We start from the raw sequence: 26443 nt of genomic DNA on the forward strand, positions 1-26443 counted from the left end.
TTAGACATTATTGTGGGTGTGTCTGTGAGGGTTTTACTGGATCCGATTAATATGTGAGTTGGTAGGCTGAGTAAAGAAGGTTGCTCTCCCCATTGTGAATGGGTTTTATCCAACTGGAAACTTGAACTGAACAGGAAGGCTGAGCTGGGATGTCTTGAGCTGGGATGTTGGTCTTTTCCTGCCTTCTGACTGGAACTGAAAAATCGATTCTTTGTAAGTTTTTTTTTAATTTTTTAATATTTATTGGTGGGGGAGAGATAGAGAGAAAGGAAGACACAGAATCTGTAGCAGGCTCCAGGCTCTGAGCTGTCAGCACAGAGCCCAACGTGGGGCTTGAACTCATAAACCCCGAGATCATAACCTGAGCCAAAGTTGGATGTTCAACTGACTAAGCCATCCAGGATCCCCTATTCTTTTTAAGTTTTGACCCTGATGGCTTTCGGATTGGAATTTGCATCAACCAAGCTTGCCAACAACAAATCTGAACTTCTGAGTCTGTAATCATGAGTCAGTTTCTTATAATAAGTAAATTCCTTCCTCCCTCCCTCCCTCCCTCCCTCCCTCTACCCTCCCTCCCTCCCCACCTCTTCCCTCTGCTCCCTTCCTTTCCCCCTTTTTCCCCCTCCCCTACCCTTCCCCTCCCCTCCCTTCCTTCTTATTGTTTCTGTGTCTCTGGAGAATGCTGGTCAACACAACTTCTCTGGCCAAGATTGGTGGAGCATGATGGAACTGAACCTTTAGGAATAGAGCATTAAATGACTTTCAGCTGTTAAATGCTGGATAAATCTGACAATGACATTTGGTTTTATCTTAGTAACTACTATATTGAGAACAATATAGTCCTAAGCTATGTCCTTGAAGATTCTCATTTAAGCAAAAAAAGTGCGTTATAGGGGCGCCTGTGTGGCTCAGTCGGTTAAGCGGCCGACTTCGGCTCAGGTCATGATCTCGCGGTCTGTGAGTTCGAGCCCCACATCGGGCTCTGTGCTGACAGCTCAGAGCCTGGAGCCTGTTTCAGATTCTGTGTCTTCCTCTCTCTGACCCTCCCCCGTTCATGCTCTGTCTCTCTCTGTCTCAAAAATAAATAAACGTTAAAAAAAAAAAATTTAAAAAAAAAGTGCGTTATATTGATTTAGTGTTTTGGTTATCTGTTATATCAACACAGTAACTTTAACTGAATGTCTGCCAAGTTTATGTGCATTAGCTTCATCTGCTTATTGAAAGGTTTGTAAAATTAAGAGTATATCTAAAACTTAGATGCCATTAATGAATCATCAACACTTCTATTATGGTTTTGTACTAGTTCCATTTTATTTCAACATCAAGTTTATTAAATAAACTTTAAGGTTAAAATTTTGCCATGTGGAAAGAGTTTATTTCAGCTCTTTTAATGTTGAGACAATTGAACTAGTGTTAATAAAATATTCCAAGTGCATTTTGTAATTGGTTGCTCCTTTACGTATTTTTAATGGTACAATCAGAAGAAGCAAGTTAAGTTTGAAGGAGATTTGCCAAGGTCATTTCCAAGTCTATATGTTCTGGGGTTAGGAGCTGAGACTGAATGTTTTATTGAGGAAATGCTTTGTCTCTATGACTGCATGGCTATTGTTCTGTAAATTAAGAAGGCTTATGTGCTCTGATAACATTTTAATAACAAATCATTCTGAATATTTCCAGAAGGTTATTTTTCCAAAGAAATTTTCTAAATTATGTACTAACTTGTTACTTTGCCAGCTTTTCAATTTTATGTCATTAAAGAAATAAGTGCAGACAACAGTAGCAAATTACAGCAGCATAAAGCCCCTTTGTAAAACTACATTCTACAAAGTTGAATGGAGAATAAAATAAAATGGGATATACTAGATAAGGCATAGTAAATAGTAAGTATATTGAATATATTGGGACTTGCTTGGAAAATTAAAGAGTGATTACCAAATGGAAGTATTATAGTGTGCAAATTTTCTGAATAGTAAAAAACAAAACAAAACAACAACATCAAAAGCACTCATAGCTAACATAATACCCAGAAACATTTTAACAGATTTTTTTAAAGGCCTTCTTGTTGACCCTTCACCAAAGGAATGAGATCTCTATTCCTCCTGTTGTACAATTTTTTTCAGAGTAGAGAAGATCTGTTGGCTTCTTGCTCACCTCCCATGGCCTCCTAATCACTAATGTCAACAGGAGGTAGGATTCTAGAGGACTGCCTCAGGAGAACCTGATGTAATAAGAGAAGTTTAAGTTATAATCAGAATAATTACTTGAAAACATAAATGATATACAAAAGGCTCATTACATCATTTCATGTTTGGTAGGGAAATCTTTAGTTTTGTGGAAGACACGCTCATTATAACATAACTCTTCATTAGTAACTTAATTTGGACTGGCAATGTATCCTTTTGACCAATAGAAGAAAACAAGGAAGGGGTGGAGGGGGCTTAATTTTCAGTAGGTAGCTTTCACTTGATTCCTCTATTTTCATCAACATTCTTCAGCTATGCTTTTGGCTTGCCAAATGTTCCTTTATTCAGAACCTTTTAGTTTTTTTGAGGACTGTGGGCCATGGGAGAGGAGAAGTTCCCACACCATGATAGTTGTGGTAGAGAAGGGTGGAAGAGATCCAGGAATTTAAGTGTTCCTTAAAACAACTTAGACCCTCTTATGTTTTCAATAGCTGCAGTCTTCAGTGTTTCTGAAGTTCTGTGGAGCTAACTGGCTTACTTCTTGCTGATTTCTCCTCCTGTAGGCACTTAGGTTTTGACTTTATCCTCTCTGTGAGTGAGTTGGTACTTACCCGTCTGCTTTCAAGCTTCTGTCATATTATTGATGTGTCTTGGGCTGCTGTCAGATCTTGTCTTGGTTCATACTATAATGACTTACTTCACTTAAAGAAATACTTTTCTATCATTTTGGTTGGGGTTTTGGAGGGAACAGAGAGAAATGTGACTGTTCAATTCCCCATGCTTAACTAAAAATTTCTAAAACTTTTTTTTTAATTTCAAGGTGATACTATGGCTATTCTCTTTCTCTTTTTACATTAGAATACTTCCAGGGATCAGGGCAGCACTGGAATATGTTTTTCATTGATATAAAATTCTAACACCCATTCATGAAAAAACTCAGTAAACTAGGAATAGTAGGGGAACTTTTTCAACTTGATAAAGACTACAAAAAAACTAATAACTAACATCATACTTAATGGTATGAAACTTGAAGATTTCCTCCCAAGATCAAGTATAAAGCAAGGATGTCCCCTCTTAACCACTCCTTGTCAACATCATCAACTGAAAGTTCTTGCTAATGCAATAAGGCAAGAAAAGGAAACAAAAGTTATACAGATTTGGAAGAAAGACAAAAAATTGTCTTTGTTCAGAGATGATATGATCATTTATGTAGAAAATCTAAAAGTGTCAACAACAACAACAACAAAAATCTCCTGGAACTAGAAAGTGTTAAAGCAAGGTTTCAGGATACAAAAGTCAATTACTTTTCTGTATACCAGCCATGAACAAGTGGAATTTAAAATGAAAACAATCCTATTTATATTAGCAGCTCCTAAAATACAATATTTAGGTAAAGATCTGAGAAAATATCTGAGAAAAACAATACTATTTATATTAGCAGCTCCTAAAATACAATATTTAGGTAAAGATCTGAGAAAATATGTGTAAGATCTATATGAGGATAACTGCAAAACACTTATGAACAAAATTAAAAAGTAACTAAATAAATAAAATGATATTCCATTTTGTGGACGGGAAAACTCAACATTGTCAAAATGTCAGTTCTCTCCACCTTGATCTATGTATTTAATGCAATCCTAATCAAAACCTCAGCAAGTTATTTTGTGGATATAGACAAATTGATTCTAAAGTTTATATTTGAGTCAAAGACCCAGAATAGCCGATACAATATTGAAGGAGAACACAGTTGGAGGATGATACTATCCAGTTTCAAGAATTACTATAAAGGTATAGTAATCATGGCAGCATGGTATTGATGAAAGAATAAACAAATAGATCATTAAAACAGAATAGAGAGCCTAGAAACAGACCCTATTAAATATAATCCCTTATCTTTGACGAAAGAGCAAAGGCAATACAACAGAGCAAAAGTAGTGTCTTCACTAAATCAGGCTGGAACAACTGGACATCCACACACAAAATGAGTCCAGACACAGGTCTTTTGTTTTTCACAAAAATTAATTCAGAATGGATCATACACCTACATGTAAAATGCATGATTATAAAACCTCTAGAAGATAACAAAAGAGAAAACCTAGATGACCTTGAGTGTGGTGATGCCTTTTCATTTATTTATTTAAATTTGTTTTAATGTTTATTCATTTTTGAGAAAGAGAGAGCATGCACACGAGTGCGTGGGGAAGGGGCAGAGCAGAGAGAGAGGGAGACACCGAATCTGAAGCAGGTTCCAGGCTCTGAGCTGTCAGCCTGGACACAGAGACCGACACAAGGTTCGAACCCATGAACCTTGAGATCATGACCTGAGCCAGAGTTAGTCGCTTAACCAGCTGAGCCACCCAGGTGCCCTGTGATGATGCCTTTTCAGATAAAAAAAACAAAAGCACCATACATGAAAGAAATGCACTATGAATGACAATGTCAAAAGAATGAAAAAGACAAGGCACAGACTTGGAGAAAATATGTGCAAAAGACACATTTGAGAAAGGACTGTCATCCAAACCATCCAAAACATTCTTAAAACTCAACAATAAGAAAACAAACAACCTGATTGAGAAATGGGACAAAGACCTTAGCAGACATCCCACCGAAGAAGATATACAGATGGCAAATAAGCATATGAAAAGATGCTCCACACCATACATCATCAAGGAAATGCAAACTAAAGCAACGATGAGATACTGCTACACACCTATTAGAATGGCCAAAATCCAGAACACTGACAACACCACATTCCAGTGACAATGGGAACACCAGTGGAAATGCAAAATGGTACAGCCAATTTAGAAGACAGTCCGGTGATTCTTACAATGCTAAACACACTCTTACCATACAGTGCAACAATAATGCTTGTTGTTATTTACCCAAAGGAGTTGGAGACAGGTCCACATGAAAGCTTGAACACAGAGGTTTATAGCAGCTCTGTTCCTTATTCAGCCAAAACTTGGAAGAAACCAAGATGTCCCTCAGTAGGCGAATGGATGAACTGTGGTATGTTTAGACAATGGAATATTATTCAACACTAAAAACAATGAGCTATCAGGCCGTTAGAAAACATGGAAGAACCATCAATGCATATTACTGGGCGAAAGAAGCCAATTAGCCTACATGCTATATGATTCCAACTCTGACATTCTGGAAAAGGCAAAGCTCTGGAGACAATAAAAGCATCAGTGATTGCCAGGGGGTAAGAGGGAAGGAAGAGATGAAGAGGCAGAGCACAGAAGATGTTTAGGGTGGAGAAAATACTCTGTATGATGTTTTAATGATGAATATATATTATTATACATTTGTCCTAATCTGTAGAATATATAACCCCAAGAGTGAACACAAGGTAAACTATAAACTTTGGGTGATTATGACGTGTCAATCAAGATAAGTTCATCCTTGGTAACAAATGTATCATTCTGGTGAGTGTTGCTGGTAACAGGGGAGGCTGTTCGTGTTTGGGGCAGGAGGTGTTAGGAAATGTCTACCTTGTGCTCAGTTTCGTTGTGAACTTAAAACTGCTCTAAGAGGGGCATCAGGGTGGCTCAGTCGGTTAGGCATCTGACTCTTGATTCCAGCTCAGGTCATGATTTCATGGTTAGTGCGTTCAAACCCCTGCATCAGCTCCTCACTGACAGTGCAGTGCCTGCTTGGGATTCTCCCTCTCTCACTCTCTCTGCCCCTTTTGCTCGTGCGTGCTCTCTCTCTCTCTTTCTCTCTCTCAAACTAAGTAAATAAACTTCGAAAAAAAGAGAGAAAAAAAACTGCCCTAAGAAAATAAAGTCTTTTTTTTTTAATAGGTCTTTAATCAAGATGAATTATATAGGACAATGGTAGGTATGGGGAACATTTTATTTAGATACATTTTTTTAATGCTTATTTTTGAGAGAGAGTGTGAGTGGGGGAGGGGAGAGAGGGTGACAGAGGATCCAAAGCAGGCTCTGCGCTAACAGCAGAGAGCCTGATGCGGGGCTCAAACCCACAAACCTTGAGATAATGGCCTGAGTCAGAGTCGGATGCTTAACCGACTGAGCCACCCAGGCACACCTAAGAAAATAGTCTTAAAAAATGTGCCTGCTTGGGCATGTCCAGCAGTTGAAGTAGGGCCCCAGAAGGCTGTTGCATGGTGTTCTAAGGACCCTCTTGAGACACCACTCTGCTCTGTATGAGCTCTAAACTTCACAACATCTCTGAAAGACACTAGAGTTACCATTTTACAGATGAGGAAACATGTGCACTAAGGAGAAGTGACTTACTCAAGGACAGGTGACCAGTAAAGGATATAGCCAGAGTTGGATAGTGAGTCTCATTCATCCCAGGCCTGTGGATTTTCCACTTATTAATGCTTTGGTTGTCCTTTGTTACCGTTCTAACAATATTTCAGAACTATTTACAATATGCCTGATAGTACTTTATATGTATGTGTGTAGACATGTATTTATATATCCCACTTTTAAACGATGTTGTTAACTTTTATTATGTGATTTTTTTAGTGGTTATTTGAGCAAAACATAGACTAATTCTTGTTTTGCACAAACTATTTAGAAAGGATTATAGCCTTCTCCTTTAATTTTATAAGCTGTATTGCCATAGAGTCATAATATTGGTTGGAGCCTTGGGAACAGCTACTGGTAATGTCCTCCATGAGTAGAATGCAGTCAAACTGGTCCACATAATTGCCCCTTTCCGGGCAGATACAGCTAAAACTGCTCCAGTGAGGAGACATTGCTCATAAATTAAAACCCGTTAGTTGAGAGCAGGCTACTTATATACAGGATAGTGCTTCAGCAAAATTTCACAAAGAATAGGGCTAAATAACATCTTCACAAATAAAATCATCTTCACAAATAAATGAAACCTTCTATATACACTTGGTACTCAACTTTTAATATTGAGTTTATCTATAACTCAATATTAACTTATAAGTCCCAAAGACTTATAACTTATAAGTGTGTAACTTATAAGTCCCAAAGAATGGGCATATTATGTAAGTTCTATCAGAGGCTCCTTATACTCGTTTTCCTATATGCCTCACATTTTTATGGCAGCCTTGTTCTAACCATAACTTTCTGATTCTCAAGACATTTCCTTTGAGCAAGTGGGAATTACCATTTACTGAAGCTTAAGTTAACTGAAAATTAAATTAACTTTACATGAGATAAAGGAACTTGTGCAAGATAATGTAGAATAAGCATACGAAATCAGGTTTCTCAATGCATAAGGAGATAAAAATTTCTTCCCGGTGTATATTATTTGATATAGTTGGTATGCTAAAAATCCTCTATTAATCTGAAGAAAATACATATTAAATCACTTTATATAAGGGAAAAAAATCATCATTGTCAAATGAAATATTCCAAAGGAAATATGCCAGAAAGTAAAATCTCTTGTGATATCAGAAATTTTCCAGAAGACAATTCATGGATTGAAGCTGTTGTCTTTATAAAATTATGCTCGCAGAGAAAAAAATTGTTGTCATTCTCCCCAAAAAGTTCTTAATAGGAATGAAGACTTTGTCTCTTTCGGACTATTTAGTCGTGTTCATTCATATTACTTTGCTGGTGGCAAAGACCAAGCTGACAAGGTCAGAGATGTCTAGGACAAGCTGGGATTAATAAAGATAAGCACTCAGATTGCAAAAGAGGGGCTGGTGGCTCTAAAAGCTTTCCATAGCTATGGTACAGGGTCTTGGGACATATAATCACCCACACTCAGGCCTCTGCCTTCACAATTTTCCCTTTATTAAAAAAATTTTAATGTTTATTTATTTTTGAGAGAGAGAGAGAGAGAACGAGACAGAGAGAGACAGAGCATGAACAGGGGAGGGTCAGAGAGAGAGGGGGAGACACAGAATCCAAAGCAGGCTCCAGCTCTGAGCTGTCAGCACAGAGCCCGACGCGGGGCTCGAACTCACGGACCGTGAGATCATGACCTGAGCCGAAGTCAGACGCTTAACCGACTGAGCCACCCAGGCGCCCCCACAATTTTCCCTGTAGGGGTCCCTGGTAGGACCTCTTTCCTCTCCACCAGGGCTAAGAATCTTTATCTCACATTAGAGACAGAGAATTTATACATTTTTAAATTAGACTAAAACCAGAATTAATCAGTGATCGCATCTTAGACTATAAATCTGGAGCCTGCTGCTGCCCAAATGGCAGCTTTTCTGACAGAAGAAAAAGAAACTAGTCACATCATACAGGTTTCAGAAGAGTGCAAGGCCAAGTCTAATTGGCCTGAGGTTTATTATTGGCTCCACTGCCTTTGAGCAGCTGTGTGACCTCAGGGAATTCACTTAAACTGTCTGCGCTTCATTTTCTGCACATGTGTAAAGATTAAGTTTGACTAACAGTGTCGAAGATCTCTTAATCCCACCAGATCTATAATTCTAATTGTTAGCCCCTCAGTGGCGGATGATCTAAGCAATTACGGGTGAAGATAACTTTAATATATTTAAAACAATACAAAGGCACACGAATGCATGAGGCAAATGGGTTGGAGAATATAAGGAGTTCTGGTTTTAGCCAAGATGAAAATCCTTAGACTTTCTACCCTGCATGAAACAACTTAAAACTAGGTAAAATATCTGCAACAATAGTTTTCAAGACCTTAGAAATCGGGCAACAGACAGTGCCGTCTGAGACACAGGAAACAAGTGGGGCGAGCTGATAATTGCCTCAGCTTACTGCTTTGGTGCAGCCTCCCGGGGGGGATACACGGAGGACAGTCTCCCTGAGTTCCGTAGATGGAGTTGGGGGTCTGAGGAGGCCACTGTGGTTGGAGTTCACAGGACAGGAGATAGGAGATCGCTGCAGAGAGAGAGAGGACAAATACTAGAGATTTGCAGAAGGTCCTTGAGTCTCTAGCTGAGTCCTGGCCAGTCTGTGCCTGTGAGCAAACAGTGTGAGGCTGTTATCCTTGCTCCGAGGTAAGGGTAAAGGGGACAGTCCTCAGAGCTCCTGCAGAGCTTGGTATAGTTCCTGTTCACCAAAACCAGGGTGTAGAACCTCGTATTCATGGGGCATTGAGTCAGTATCGGGACAAAATCAGCCTTAGACTAAATGCTGCTCTGATCCTACCTCACAAAGGTTGAAAACAAGACCCAAAAGGATCAAACTTTTTACTTAACTATGAAACCTTTCACTTTACTGAATCCCTAGAAGTTCAAGAATGCAAAAAAAAATTTTTTTAACGTTTATTTATTTTTAAGAGAGAGAGAGAGAGAGCGAGAGTGAGTGGGCAAGGGGCAGAGAGACAGGGAGACACAGAATCCAAAGCATCCAGCCTCCAAGCTGTCAGCACAGAGCCTGATGTGGGGCTTGAACTCACGAATGGCGGGATCATGACCTGAGTCAAAGTCGGACCCTTAACCAACTGGGCCACCCAGGCACCCCCGCCCCCAAATTTTTAATATTTACATTTGAGAGAGAGAGAGAGAGAGAGAGAGAGAGAGAGAGAGAGTCGGGGGGTGATGCAGACACAGAGGGAGACACGAATCCAAAGCAGACTCCAGGCTCTGAGCTGTCAGCACAGAGCCTAACGCAGGGCTCAAAAGGTGAACCGCGAGATCATGACCTGAGTCAAAGTTGGATATTCAACTGACTGAAGCACCCAGGGGCCCCAGAAGCTCAAGAATTTTTACAGAAATACAAAAAGATCCGTACCCAACAAGATGAAATTCATGAGTGGCAGTTAATAAAGATTACTTGGCATTCAAAGAAGCAAAAAAGAAAAGAAAAGAAAAGAAAAGAAAAGAAAAGAAAAGAAATCCAAAAAGTAAAAAACAAAGAAACCCACAAAATCCCAAAACAAACCAACAAAAACAAACACAAAAAGATCCAACAACCACCCATAGTGAGGAGAAAAGTCGGTCTTTGAAAATAGAGCCAGAAATGACACAGATGATAGAATTAGTAGGTACTTGTTATAACTCTATTCCATATGTTTAAAAAGCAGGAAGAGAGATGGAATATGTTAAATAGAGACAAGGAGGGCATAGAGCAGGAAAAAACCTCAAGTGGCATAAGATATGTTTAGGTGAGAGGGGAGAAGAAGAGAAATTATTTGAAGAAATAATGGCTGAAAAATTTCTAGGTTTGATGAAAACTATAAACCCTCAGATGTAAGAAGCTCAATGAATCCCAAGCCCAAGAAGCATGAAGAAATGACACCAAATTGCTTAGAACTTGTGATAATAAGAAAATATTAAAAGCAAACTGAGTAAAGACAAGTTATGTACAGAGAAAGAAAGATAAAGATTATAGTTGATTCTCATGAGAAAAAATGCACATCAGAAGACAATGAAGCACATCCCTAATGTACTAAAGGGAAAAAAGCCGTCAACCTACAGTTTTAATAGTTGGGCTTTATCAAAATTAAGAACTTCTGCTGTTTTGGGCGCCTGGGTGGCTAGTCGGGTAAGCCTCCGACTTCGGCTCAGGTCAGGATCTCATGGTTTGAGGGTTCGAGTCCTGTGTCAGTCTCCGTGCTGACAGCTCAGAGATTGGAGCCTGCTTTGGATTCTGTGTGTCTGTCTCTGCCACCGCCCCCCCCCCCCGCCCCGCTTGAGCTCTCTCTCTCCGTCTCTCTGTCTCTCAAAAATAAATAAAAACATTTAAAAAATTAAAAAAAAACTTCCGTTCAAAAGATACTGTTAGAGAATAAAAAGATAAGCCACATAATGGGAGAAAATATTTATGATTTCATATAAATTATATTTCACTTAGTATTTGCAAAACTTCATGTCTGATAGTGGATTTGTATCCAGAATATACAATGGAGCCTCAAAAGTTACAGGTGATAAACACTTCAGTTAAAAAATTGGCACCTTTCTTGGGGCACCTGAGTGGCTCAATCCGTTAAGCATCTGACTTTGGCTCAGGTCATGATTTCATGTTTGATAAGTTCGAGCCCCACATCAGGCTCTCTACTGTCAGTGCACAGCCCACTTCGGATCCTCTCTGCCCCTCCCCTTCTCTCTCTCTCTCTCTCTCTCTCTTTAAAAAAAAATTGGTGAATAGTTGCACAGATACTTCATCAAAGAAGGTATATAGATTTTTATTATGCCCATGAAAAGATATTCGGCCTCATTTGTCATTTGGGAAATGCAAATCAAAACCACAATGAAGTACTACCACACAAGTGTCAAGAGTGACATCAGTTAAAAAGTCTGACCAAACCAAATATCGATGAAGATGTGGAGCGACTGGAATTCTTATACACCTGCCAGTGGGACTGGAAAATGGTGCAACCACTTTGAAAAATGTTTTGGAAGTTTCTTAAAACTTAAACACACATCTACCATATGATTCAGGCATTCTGCTTCTAGGTACTCATCCCGGAGAAATGACAAAGACTTGTAGACAAATGTTTACAGCAGCTTTATTTGTAATAACCCCAAACTGGAAAAAATTCCAATGTTCATCAACGGCTGAAGTGTAAACAAATTGCGGTATATGCACGTAATAGAAAACTACTGCGCGGTAAAAAGAAATGCACTGTTGATACATCCTACGATACGGATGAGTCTCCAAATAACTCAAGAGCTATGGTACTTTATCTCTTTTTGCATCCTACTTTGTGTCAGGTATAATGATAGTAAATTCCATAATAAAAATTGTGTTGGAAATTTGGGGAGGTGGGTCGGGGAGATAGCACTTCCTAGTAGAGACTCGGGAAAAGACAGGCCACTCACTCCTCGTACAATTTGTATGAAAGGAGGAGGCTGACTGGCTGCAAGGTCAAGGCAAGATTCAGGGCGAATATAGTGGGATCTGCAGCAGCCCTAAAGCCTCCTCTATGTATCTACTCTATCTATCTATCTATCTATCTATCTATCTATTTTGGAGATTTTCGGTATTTTGGAGATCTATCTCTCTGTATCTCCAAAATATCCAAAATGGAGACCCTGTGTGACACAGGAAAGACTAAATGCTTTTGTTCACCATTTTTAGTTATACAGCATTCTGGTTAATGAAACAGAGGATTGCCACGTATTTCATTCATAGATTTTAAATCAGGAAAATGCACTTGCTTCAGTCAGAATTCATTTGCAAAAAAAAAAAAAAAAAAAAAAAAAAAAAATAACCTGCTCCAAATATCTTAAGCAGAATGGGAGTTGGGTGCTCTCAAAACTGTCGTGAAAGCTGGAGAAGGGGACTGCAGGTATACCACCTGCTAGTTCTGGGGGTAACTGGGAGGTGCCAGAGCTTAAGTGCATGTTCATTTCATAATGCAAAAGGAACTCTAAAATTTTTCGATGCCTCAGTTTGCCTGGGAGTAACACATAGTAGGCACCCTGGGAATGTTGAAAAAAAATCAAACATATGTGAAGGTCAATATTCTGTACAAGTACAGATGTGCTCATTAATAGAAATTTCATTCTTGAATCTCCCAAGGGCTTTGCACAATAGTTCACACATTAGTAGGCAACTCATTAATATTTGTTGAATGAATTCCATAAGAAAATAAATGAATCAGATATTTACCGTTATGGTAATATCAAATAAATTGCATGCATTTTTACCACTCTTTTAAAAAGATGGTGTATAGATCTAGCCTAATTCTGTCAAGTCAATACAATCAATGATATGGTGCTGTGTATGTAATTAGTACTTCATGATAAAAGTAGAACTCCTTGTTTTTTTTTTTTTAATCCAAAAGTGATATCAAGGAAAATGACTTTTAAGTCATTGAATGTTGATGTCTGCTGGTTTAAGAAATGTGCCTGAACACATTTGATCTTTTTCAGGTTGGGTAGCTGCCTCAATGCATAGCCAGAAATGGAGGAAAACACTTGGCTAATAACATCCTAACTCCCCTTAATGTTTTTGTTTACTCCAGCCTTGCATGACCAGCAGCAGGGTAATTGTGTTAAGTTTGGGTAAAATAGTTCTCATCACACAGACCCCCAGCAGGGCACAGGAAGTTAGTTTCACTAAACTGTATCTATTTTGGAATAGAAATACATGTACTGAAATAAAAACAGAGAAAATCTTTTTTCACATTAAGGACACTAAAAAGCCAAATGGACTTGGCGGGTGGATCCGTTAATATGAGGTAGCTGTCACAACTTAAAATTTTTTATTATTTAGGAATTTTGAGAGTCCTCTCTACCATCAGATCAAGAGTGTTTCTTTAGAAGCAGATACATCTAGCTAGCTAGCTATCATCTGCTTTGGAGAAACTGGATATCTTATATTTTATAAATACTTTATATTTCATAAATACTTATCTATATTATTTATAGATATATTAGATATTGTATATATTATATTTATACATACATATCTATAAGAGAGATTTTATATATACGTGTGTATATACGCGTGTATACACATTTACACACACACACACAGATCTCCAAAATCTCCAAATATCAAATAATCAGATTTTTAATATTTATTCTGAAGCGGTTATCGTGTAGCATCAGGAAAAATATTTCAAAGTCCATTTGGAGGAGTGTAATCTCTAATAACCTGGAACAGTACAGCGTGGTCGTCTAGTCATTGAACCAGGAGTCAAGGCAAAGCCAAATGATGTACTCTGGCTTTTTCCCATTTCCCTGAGTGATTTCATCTCCAATTCTAAAAATAGGCTAGAATGGAGATGGCTTCACGTGTTTCCACCTCCCACATATGTCCCAATCTTCACCATCATTGGATTAAAAAAAATGTACTTGTAAATGAATCATTAATCCTATAAGGAGTTTTCTTCTGTTTTCCTGAGCAGGTAACATTTTGTTTCACAAATATCAGTCACTTAGTATTTCAGGCTTGGCTTTTCTTATAATAAACCACATTACTCATAAATATGAGCAACACTTTTCGTTGTTTGTTCCAATATGTTTCCCTTTTTTAAAGCAATGCAACTCTATCTTTGCTTTGGTTTTCAACCTGACAAGCTGGGCCAATTAGGTATCCCAAAAGGTACAGATTTTGATACCCCGTTTGGATGGTGTGTTTCTGTGTAGCTTCTAATCAGACGCTGAATATGACTTCTCTGTGACTCTAAAAAAATTGCATCAGTTGCGACCACACAGGATGTCTACTGAACTGAGTTTCTAACAAGGGGATTTTTAAATACTTGGTGTCCCTCTCCCTTCACTATAACCAGGAATTCATGAGGGGAAGTGACCAGCGTGCCAGGTTTTCCAGGCACCTTCTGTGTCACTCATATCGTTCATAAAGGAAAGAGGCTATTATCTGTGCGTTATTTTCATTAGGAATACAGTGGGAACATCTTCATTAGAAACAGAGAGTGCGCTTGATGTGCTCTGTTGTGATAATGAGGGGAAGGGTGTGAACAAGAAGATAAGAGGAGCAAGTATTTTACTGGAAGCATTCCACCTGGCTTCTGCTTCATTTTATTTAATTGGATGAAGAACATTTTCTGACTGTGAAAACTGCCAAATGTCCCAGATTGGGAGTCGAGAAGCCAGGATTTGAGGACATCGTCCATGGCAATGCTTCGTGTCCCTCTTCCTCCCCCCGATGGGTGTCTTGGTATTCTCAACTTTTAAAAGAGCGAATGGACTATACATAGGACACTTGGAAATGTAAGAAGGATGGAGTTTAGGGGGAAAAGGAACTGTAGTCAGTCTTGGACAAAAATCATGAACTAGACGAATTCCATTTTCAAGCTTTTTTGGGTTACCTTTGTGTGCGTTTCTCTTCTACTTTTACCATCTCTATCTAGGCTTTATGTCCATGCTATTTATATATTTGTCCCCTTTATAAAAACTCAACTCTTCTCTCTCCTGTCCCTTCAGATCTCTGCTATATAACGTTATAAATTAGAAGAGTTGACAGATTTCCCAAATAAAATAACTGGATGTCCAGTTAAATTTTAACATCACATGTACACCAGATAAAATTCTAGTCTCCATAGATCCAGTGCAGTGATGTTCTTTGTTTATTTGTGATCCAAATTTAACTGAAGGATGTCCAGTATTTACCTGAAAATCCTATAAGTTGGCGGTTTGTAAGTTTATTTTTCAAGGCTGCCTGGAGTTCAGGAGAAGTGACTTTGGTGGTAGAGGAAGGTTTGGAGGTAGGATAAGAGGATGGTAGAGACAGCACAGCACACTGGCTCTTCCTGTGCTGACCAAGCTCTCTTCCCAGCGGACTTGTGTATTGGCATTGGGTATTTAATTTCATTTGTTGGAAGGATTTTGTTGCTAAGAAAAGAAGCCTGAAAACTACTGGTTGTCCTGGCTATTTTCTGTTTGTATCTGTGGATCCACCTCCCATCTTTCTCTGGGAAAGAGAAAGCTCTGGGCCCCTGCAGACTGGCTTCTGGGGAGCTGGGAGGAGAGTGAAGGCAGAGGGAAGAGTGAGGCTGGGTTATTTAGCCCCCTGGCTTGTTGCCTGCAAATGAATTCAGGTGATTTTAAATTTGGGGTCACAAAGAAATTATTTTAGCTGTGTGGAAAGAAGAACACATTAACTGTGCATTATCCCAACTGTGGCTTATGCAAATGAAAATTAATGTTCTCTCATATTAAACACTCTGGAGTCAGGCAGCTGTTGGTGGTGTTTCAGTGGCTCAGTGATGTCATGCTTGTAGCTCTGAGAGCTCATTGATATTTTCCTCCTGATTTCAAGATGGCTGCTGAAGTTCCAGACATCAAGTACATGTTCAAGGCAGAAAGAAGTGAGGAAAGGAAGAAAGCTTCAATGTCTAACCCATTATTAGAAGAGCAGAAAATTTCCTCAAAGATCTCCATGGACTTATGTTTCATTGGCTAGATCTTTGTTTTCTGATCCCCTCTGGTTCCAAGGAATACTAGGAGCATAAATATATAGATTTTCCAGCCTCTGAACAGTACAGGAGAGAACGGAGGTGAGAATGGTGTCGGTTTAATCAGCTAACAGTGTCCAGGGTGAATTCGCTATTGACAGGAAATGTTTAAGAAGTCAATGTGTCAATCCTAAGGAATAGCTTTTTAATGGAATCATTTACAGACACTCTAGCTTGCTTATGAAGATGTGTTTAAGGCAAGGTATTTCATCATGGCCCCTTAATTTCAACTATGTAGGTGATTATGCCTATTTGTCACCTTTCATCACACCTTGAAAGGTAGAAAAATCTCAGAGGATTAAGGCCTTGGTCAAATTATATTGTAAATACTTCCCTGCCCACTTTACACTTCTATTTTATTTCTGTTGTATCTATTTCCTAAATATACAGTTGAAATCAGAGTAAAACGAATACAAAACCATGGAAAAGAACATGTGTCTAGAAACTAAGTGACTGGTCTTTCTTTCTCCCTGCCTCTCTTCCTTCTTTCTTCCCGTTTCTTTTGTCATCAAATAGATGTGTGTTGAGATAGTGTTGCCTTTCTGAATCTCTCTTCTTTGTTCTGTAAAAGGAGGATTATGCTAGAGTAGATGATCATTTTGTTCAGCAAATATTGATTGACCATCGACTATTAAACATACTTTGTCCCAGGCTCCAGGGACTGAAAGGATGGTGATGATTCAGACAAAATTCTTGTCCTCATGGAACTTACATTCTAATGGACAGAGACCCACAATAAAAAAAGTGATAAAAAATATCAAGTAGTGATAGGTGCTATGCAGAGAAACAAAATAGAGTGAGGTGGGAATAAGTGTCTCAGGGCCTGTTTCAGATAGTGAGGTCCGAAGACCTTTTTGAGGAGGCAGCATTTAAATTGAGATTAGAATGTCCAGAAACTGATTCCTTAGAGGTGGGGTGTTACCGCTTCAGGAAGAGGGAACTATAAATGCGTAAGCTCTATAGGGACCAAGCTTGGCATGTTTAAAGAACCAAAAAGATATTGAATTTCTGGTTTTCATGGCTATCTCTCCCATTTTCTGGAAATGCAAGTTCTCACTAGTCTTGTTTCAGTTTCTGTCATTAAAACATCAATGACTCACTGTCCTGGGGTAATTGAGGCTCTCTTGTCTCTGCCACAGGCTCAATGCTTATGGGGACAGACTGAGCATGAGGTTTGAGAATGTGGCCCTGGTTGATCCTGGTGTAGGTCTAGTGCACCACGGAGCTACACAGAGAGCCTGTTGTTGCCACCCCACCTTTCACAGACCTGTCATTCACATGCTCAATTATTAGAGCGTTCATCTCTAATACTCTAAGGAAAATGAACCCCATCAATTCACGGTCTTCATCACTGATTTACTCCCCACTGCGTGTGTTGCTTCTGTTTGCCCTAAGCTCAATATCCCCTCCTTTTAATGCCCTGGGGTGTGACGATCTAGGGTGTTAATTCCCTAATGCCCGTTTGTAAATTAGCACCCGGCTGTGGATGGCGGACTGGCACAGGTCCCTGATGAGGTGTGCACCAGTCTGCAATGCAATAGGAAACTGAGGTCAGTGATTTTTTTCCACAAAGCCAAATTTATGGAACTTAAAAAAAAAAATCTTGTTTTCTTCTGAGATCAAGTCCTTCCTAATTTTTTGAATTAATACAAAATTTAACTGCAGTGATAAAATACTTCTTTTGGGAAAAGTAAATCATGTTTATTTAACCTTTTATCAGAAGCCTGGTTTTTCTCTCCATGGAATTTTACAGGCTCTGAAATCCCAGGGCCTGGAAACCACGAAGTTGGTCAAAGCCTATGCATTCATGTTTGCAGAACTTGGCATTGTGTCTCCTCTCAGGAACCCTATGGATATTAACCTGTTCCCCTGTGATCTAAGTGTCAATGGATAGAAGGAAGGAGAATTGGTTTAGAGGCTTCAGCTCCATCACCTTTTCCATTGGTAGAAAACGCATTACCATTTCTTGTGTATTTCAGAGGCTGTGTTCTCCATATCTCTGCTTTTGTTCTCTTCTCAAAACGTATTTAACAATGAAATAGCGTATAGCAGTAGCTTAGATGTATGCTTTGCTCTAAAAAAACCACTTGTGAGACTTCTCCCCCTGATTTCCTTGGCAGTATTATTTCATAACATAGTGGCTTGGCTGTTGTCTCACTGACTTGCTGGATAAATAAAGGTATACTTTTTGTTCACCTCTTCTTCCTCTTTTCTGTTTCCTCATTCATCCATTTGCTGAGCACTGCCTGAATGCTAAGTCCTGATGGTGGGGCGATGAAGAGCTTTGTGAGGGATTCACAAACAACAAATGATCTAAGGGCGATGCCTGGGAGAGGAGATACGTGCAAGGCACAGACTGGAAAGACTCATTCCTTCTGCCTAGGAAAAGTCATAGAGAATATGGAACAGGAAGTCCAGTGAACTTCCGATTCTCTCTGCCCAGGACTAGGCCGGAGGCCGACTTCTCCCATCACCCAAATGCTGTTGGCCGCAGAGTTTGGGATGCATATCCTGGAACTGTGGGTCAGCAAGCTTGAGATTACAGCTGAGTCTGCTTATCTGCAAGTGTGTAGCCACCAAGGTGAGGCCACTCAAGTCTTCTGTGTTTGTCTGTAAACCAGACATTACATATCTACAAGCTTGTCCTTCCTTTCTTCTTCTGACTACCTTCAAAAAAGGTTGTATCACCCATGGTCTTAGGCACTAGAGGTACACAGATGAATGCAGTCGAGCTCACAGCACAACCAGGGTGAGATAGGTCTGATGATGGGTGAGTTGCAGTGCACGCCCATGCTAGGGGAGGAATACCCGTGTGTCAAAGTTACTGGAAGGCAGCAAGGAAATCTTGGGCAAATATTTTTGGAAAGGCACAAAACAAGGGCTAGGGAGTACTGGTGCTAGTGGGCAACTGGATTCGTGGCGGACGTGGAGGCCTGAAGGCCGGCATGCTGAAACTCTTGTCCCACTGCTGGTGTGCAGATACTCCAGGAAAAATGCATTAATGGGAAGGGATTTCAATATCCATAGGAGGCCTCTGAAATTTTCATATTATGGTTAAGCTTAAGTTGGCACTTAAGTTAAATACTAACTTTAGTGCTTAGGAGGAATGTTTTTTATTTATTAAAATCAAAGCCGAAAAGTACCATCAGAAGGAACTTTAGCAGTAAAGGTATTTCATACTGTTCCCTGGAAAACTTGCTGTTCCTTTGAATGACCAAGATGTATGATGTAGCCATTGTGTTCCCCTGTGTTCATCATCTCTGTGCTGACTTTAGTGTAAGCACATCTTGAAACAAATATCATCACTGGTGGCATGGAATCCTCTCCCAGAGCTGTTGTCATTCATAATTAAAGACAATGCAGTCTGGGGGTACCTGGGTGGCTCAGTTGGTTGAGCATCCGAGTCTTGATTTTGGCTTGGGTCGTGGTCCCAGGATTGTGGGATCAAACCCTGCATCGAGAGCACCGAGCCTACTTAAGATCCTCTGTCTCGGGGCGCCTGGATGGCGCAGTCGGTTAAGCGTCCGACTTCAGCCAGGTCACGATCTCGCGGTCCGTGAGTTCGAGCCCCGCGTCAGGCTCTGGGCTGATGGCTCGGAGCCTGGAGCCTGTTTCCGATTCTGTGTCTCCCTCTCTCTCTGCCCCTCCCCCGTTCATGCTCTGTCTCTCTCTGTCCCAAAAATAAATAAAAAACGTTGAAAAAAAAAATTAAAAAAAAAAAAAGATCCTCTGTCTCTCTCTCTCTCTCTCTCTCTCTCTCTCTCTCTCTCCCTCTCTCCCTCCCTCCCTCCCTCCCCTTGCCCCTCTTGCCCACGAACTCTCTCTTTAAAATAAAGATAATTTAAAAAAAGATAATGCAGTCTGGTGTTAGCAGTATCTCCTCCCATATACAAAAGTGGGGCCAAAACAGAGGCACCAGAAATGCTTAGGTTCAGAGGTTTTCAGGCAGAGTTGGCTTCCTGTTCCCAACAATGGGGCAAAGGAGAGTTTGAAAGTAGAGAAGGCATGGTTCCATTCCCACCTGCAGGCTCCCTTTAAGGATTTCCTAATTCTGTTCAGTCCTTGACACACCTGAGAACTTGCTGGAACACATTAGGGATGCTACTCTCCTTTCTCATAGATCTTGCCTGGTTTTGGTCAACTGGTTATCTTATCTATCACATCTTTTCAGACATGCTTATCCTCATTAGGGGGGTCTGAGGGAATGTCTGGACAGGGAAGGAGTCAGGAAGCCTTGTGTAGAGTCTGGCTCTCCATCACCTTTTTGTTTTAGCCCAGGCACATCTTTGAACTCTCCGAGCTTCATTTTCTCTAGCCACCAGCAGACATAGCGTATTCACAGGCATGTTGTAAAGATCAAAATGAGATAATTTGTGAGCAACGTTGTTTGAAAAGTATATACAACATTATACAAACCCTCACATATAAATAGAGTTTAGTCACACTGGTACACAATTATGTCCGTGATGCAGATGTAGGCACAAGCATGGGGATGCTCACTACACCTCCCCTGCCCTGCCTCCGTGTAGAAGGTAACAGCATGGAGAACACATGTTTCGAGGGTTTGCTTGATTTTCAACAAGATGTCCCAAAATCCTGGGTCGGAGGCTGAGCTTTGTGATGTCCCCATGTCCCCTTCAGGTTAGGAAATAGGAAAAATGCTTGGTCTGTTATTCCATTGTTATTGTAGATGGTTGTTCTGTGTTAACTCCAGATTTTCCAGTATGGTCTGGCCAAGGAAGACAGAGCAGCCAGAACAGAGAATAGAGATGTTAACCTCTCTTCTGAATTTCTGCCCCTCTTTCCTGGGGCTCCCATCATCTCAGCCTTGATGGGCCTGCTGAACATGCTTTGAACATGCTTTGAACATGCTTTGAACATTCAGGCCAAAGGTAGCAAAAGGTATGGTTAGTGTCTCCTGTTCTAGCCCATGTGCTATATATTACTGCAAGAATGATCCTCAAAATCCTCATAGGAACCCCAAAGACTTCAGAGTAAAGTTCAAACTCCTGAACTTGGTTCATGAACTGCTTCATGCTCTGACATTACATTTTCATTTTCTGGGGGCCTGGTACTTGTCCATCTGAAACCTGGGCCTGAACCAGGAGAGCCACTTGCTAAAGTTAAAACAAATGACTTCCGGTTTAAGACAGGAATCCCATGGGAACTCATCTTCTACTTTGCAGACCCTTACCCTAATTAAACTTCAGTTACCTTGCAAGTCTCAGGACAAGCTACAGGCATTTGAGAAGCCTTCCCTGACTCACTTAAGCTGACAAATGTTCCTTTTTCCACTTCCATAACAATCTGGGCAGAACTTATATTTAACATGTATTGCTCTATGTTCCAAATTGTAAAAATCTGATCATCCCACTAGACCTGAAAGGCAAGGTCTGATTAGCATTTGTACTTCCCACACCTTGAGTGGCAGCTGAGAGGCTTCCATTTGTTGAGTGAATGAATGATGAATGAATGAATGTGAACTTTCTGAGTGGGGTGTTTATATCTGATTTATGGGTCATTCTTCCATGCTTGCCCCCATCTTCCTTTCCTTGCCCTTTCCAACAGCAAAGTGCTCCTAGCCTACCTTCATTAAATATTTGTTAGAATAACAAGTGAGTAGTGTCTTTTGATGCTTTTGGTAATAATGAGTTGCATCTTACTCATCTGGTCTACATCCTCAGCTGCCAGCATTGGGAATTAGATCCCATCACCACTGCTACCCCCAATTACACTTACTGCTGCTGTGGCTGTTGAAGCTCCAACCTGAGGGTTTGGGGAATATGGCTCTATTTCTCGGCACGACACTGAATCATGTCCTGGCCTTAAGCAATTGCCACACCATCCATTAAATGAGGGCAGAGACCATCCCCTTCTTTCTTAAAGATGTTATGAAGATTAATGAGGTAATGTCTGCAAAGAAAGGTATTATTCTAAATACTGAGTGTTATGGTAACATTGCTTTCATCTGTGTTACCCATCAGTCTGTGTTCATCCAAGCAAGATGCAAAAGTAGGAAAGTTGCTAGAGCGATTGAACTGAGAGAGGAGACCAAGGTCTTATTCTGAGAACTGCTGATTACCAACCCCTCTGTTTCCATCTCTTCTGTCTACAAAAGCTTGCAATAACATAGCACTTACTCACAATCAAAAGGGTATGTGGAAAATTAATGAATTTGTTTTTGTAAAGTGGATGGGTCCTTGGATAAAAAGCTTTGTAAAGCCACGAGATATTAATTCAATCCCAGGTTTCTGTTTCTCTTCCTTTCTTTCGAAAGGATATTCACTGAGCTTATCACTTTCTCAGGATTTTTTTTTAATTACCATTAACTCGGTCTTTTATGTACAGCTGTATACTTCTATTGAACTTCTTTGTTTCCCTCTAGAGAGGTTACTGTTTGAAATTTCTCACTGTCGTATTTCTGTTTGTTTGCTTATAAACCAGTAACCCAACAAACAGCTTTTGGACAATAGTCTCCATTTTTTTTTTTTTTTTTTTTTTTTTTTTTTTTTTTTTAGTGAGGCATTATTTTTATAAGTCACAGCCCTTTTGAAATGTGTTTATTTATTAATTTATAAATGGTTCCCATCAAACATTGCACCTGTGTGACTTATATTAATTAGAATAATAATGCAATGAGAAATGAATAGGCTGTTTTGATTTCTGTGCTAATCCAAGTAAACCTAGTGTATAGTATTTGAGAATTAGATTGTTTATTGCAAGTCGGAAGAGTACACAGGAATGGAAATAGTCTACATTATCCTGTGCCTATTTTAGAGTTTTACTGGATAAATGTCAGAGTTCGTATTAATACATTTTACAGAAATAATCTTAAAGCAATTATAACAACTAGTATATATAAATCGTTTATAATTCTTCATACCCAGTTTTTTTCCTTGTAAGTGAATCATTCGAAAGGCAAGGTCTGTCTATACGGCAGTAATATACTTAGTAATTCATAATTTTGAGGATTGAACAATCAGAAATAGTTGAGTGCTTATTCTGCACATAACGTTATGGATTAGTTTGCACACTACAAGTTCACCAGATAATTGCTGCATCTAGACTTTTTTTTTCAGACTCAGAAATTTTTTATTGAAAGGAGTAGATAATCAAAAAGTTGGGAGACCAGTAACCTATGCCTGTCCCTAAATAGTTGGTCATGTTCCTTCTTATTTTATTTATTTATTTATTTATTTATTTATTTATTTATTTATTATTTTAAAATAAAATTTATTGTGAAGTTAGCTAACATACAGTGTATACAAGTGTGCTCTTGGCTTCGGGAGTGGATTCCCACGATTCATCACTTACATGCAACACCCAGTGCTCATCCCAACAAGCGCCCTCCTTAATGCCCATCACCCATTTCCCCCTGCCCTTGCATTCCCCCATCAACCCTCAGTTTGTTCTCTGCATTCAAGAGTCTCTTATGGTTTGCCACCCTCTCTGTTTGAAACTATTTTTCCCTCTCCCTTTCCCCCTGGTCTTCTGTTAAGTTTCTCAAATTCCACATATGAATGAAAACATACATCTGTCTTTCTCTGACTGACTTATTCCACTTAGCATGATACCTTCTAGTTCCATCCATGTTGTTGCAAATGGCAAGATTTCATTCTTTCTCATTGCCGAGTAGTATGCCATTGTGTATATATACAACATCTTCTTTATCCACTCATCAGTTGATGGACATTGGGCTCTTTCCATAATTTGGCTATTGTTGATAGCGCTGTTATAAACATTGGGGTTCATGTGCCCCTATGAATCAGTACTTGTGTATTCTTTGGATAAATTCCTAGTAGTGCTATTGCTGAGTCATAGGGTAATTCTATTTTTAATTTTTTGAGGAACCTCCACACTGTTTTCCAGGGTGGCTTCACCAGTTTGCATTCCCACCAACAGTGCAAGAGGGTTCCCCTTTCTCCACATCCTCACCAACATCTGTTGTTTCCTGAGCTCTTAGTTTTAGCCACTCTGGCTGGTGTGAGGTGGTATCTCAGTGTGGTTTTGATTTGTATTTCTCCGATGATGAGCGTGCATTTAGACTTTCAGTGGAAAGACTGGGACATTAGGACAGTTATCTGAATCATGCTGACAACGGGTCCTACCTATCAACTTTTAGGACAAGAAAAAGATTAATTTGTCTGAAGTTGCCATATTAAAGGTCTTCACTGACCAAAGGTAAATTCTACTTCATCCCTATAGACAGCCTTGTTCTGTATTCACAAGGAAAAGATAGCTATTTTTAAGAATACATATATCTCAAATCTTGAAGATATATCAATGTACTATTGATTACCTAAACTGCGCCCATATTTTGTAGTAAAGAAAACTGAAATGCTGAAATATTGTGAGGCTAAGTGGTTGCCCTAGGTCATGTGACTAGTTAAACTAAAACTAGGACCCAAGTATCCTGGTTTCTTGTAATACCAGTAATAATACCAATAATAGTAGGTTTCAGATGAAAATATCCAGCCAGTAGCTCTTGCTCGTGAGAAAAGTGTGTTATGGAGTAGGGAGACGCACCTGGAACTGGGTTAAGAGGAGATAAACTGGTTCCATCATAAAAAATAATGATTTGTCCTTAGATATGTTACTTACCTCTTCAGTTTTCTTATCTTTCAAATTCAGGAATCTCACTGGTTAATCTCCAACTTGCTTCTTAGCTCTGGGATTCTCTGGTTTTATGAATAAAACTGAACCAGAAAATTGTTGTCATAGACACGTTGGCATAAAACCTCATCCCCTTTCTATCTGCTAATAAATATTTGAAAAGTCCGTGTTTGTGAAGCTTGATACAAGTCAAATACTTAATGTCCCTTGAGCTGAGTTCTCCTTCCCAGAAGCACACCGTAATTTGTTATGGAATTTGGTTTTGAGGAGCACACCATAAGACACATTCATCGTTGGTAGGAGTTTCCATAAGCACTAACCAATGTAAAATAACTGTTATGTCCAAAATACTCTGTTAGGTGCTGACTAGGCTCCAAAGGTAAATGTACTACCTCCATCCCACTTGAACATATACGAGAACATTGAAAGTATTTCCATGATCATTCCATTTTGAATGATCATATCATCAAGTATTTCAGATCATCATATCATAGTATTTCAGACTTAGAAGAGATTTTAGTGGTTTTCCATGTCACATCATTCATTTTAAGCTAGAAGAAGCCTTTTATCTGACAACTCAGCTTTACTCCTAGCAGAATATTTATCTTTATATATTACAAATATGTAATAAACAGTGTTAAAAAGAGAGATCATCTTTTCCTTCCATGATACACACAACTGTATTTCATCCTAGATATAGGTCTTTGTATTTGGTGTTTTCTTTTAGAATGTTTCTTATCTCCTGTAGCTGTCATTTTGATGAAAATCAAGGCTGATATAGGAAAATATGTAGAGGTCACTAATCTATTTTGTTAAAAGAAATCAAAGAAAATTGTTTTCTGAAGGTTTCACCGGCCATCTTCCATAAAAGCAATAACATTTTTAAAAAGTTGGTGGTCTAATATGTGTTTTGGTTGGAATGCATATTTGTTTGGAATATTTAATTAGGAATAGTATTTAAATAGTATTAAATAGTATTAATAGTATTAAATAGTATTTAAATAGTAATTCTACTTGGGGTGTTCATGATGGAAAATATAACTTCTGTACCTTCTACAAAGTAAGAGATTTTTCCCTTAAGAACCCAGACTCTGATGGGTTCTCAGGAAACTCATCAATTAAAAATAGCTCAATGTCTTTTGGTTTAAATAGCCTCTTTGCAGTTCAGAGTTCAACTCCCCTTGTTTAAGTAGTCTCTATACTTGATCTCTTTGGGAAAATTGCTAGGCTTTCAGAGATCTGCCCCATTCACTGTTTTGTTTTTGTTTTTGTGTTTATTTGTGCAAGATGGCACAGGTAGGAAGGTATGAGGGTTTACATCTGCTTGATGGTAATGGAGGGTCTGGCCCTTGAACTTCCTTGCTTCGGAGTGGCTGGACTGTTGGCCACTTTGCTGGTTTGAGCACTCGGGGCACTGCATGGGCCCCTGATGGTGGGAGATGGTAGCCTGCCATTTGCATCTGGTCTCTATACACATTACAGCCTCCATGCTCTCTTTGCGAGCATCCGGCAGGTCCTCTAGTATTCTTCGTACCTCAGTAACCTTTTATGGCAGCAAGGGTAACTTCTGTTTTTCCATCTGCTCTGTCTCAGGGACATTTATCCAAGCCTCTTCCTGCCATCACCTCCATGTTGAACAAAGTGTCAGCCAAAAGCAGCAGTACTCCTAGGAGCTTGCCGTGCTCACTCATCCTGAGATTTGGGGGCTTTAAAAATTTTTTTTTTTTTTTTTTTGCCCATTTTTATATTGCTGTAACCATCTCTTTAGCTCAAGGCTTGGTTTTGAGGGATGTGGGACAACATTTCTTTTACTTCTCTTTCTTGGCATTTGGCTTTTACTTGAC

The sequence above is a fragment of the Panthera leo genome, chromosome D3, assembly GCF_018350215.1.
Source record: "Panthera leo isolate Ple1 chromosome D3, P.leo_Ple1_pat1.1, whole genome shotgun sequence".
NCBI classification, from domain to species: domain Eukaryota; kingdom Metazoa; phylum Chordata; class Mammalia; order Carnivora; family Felidae; genus Panthera; species Panthera leo.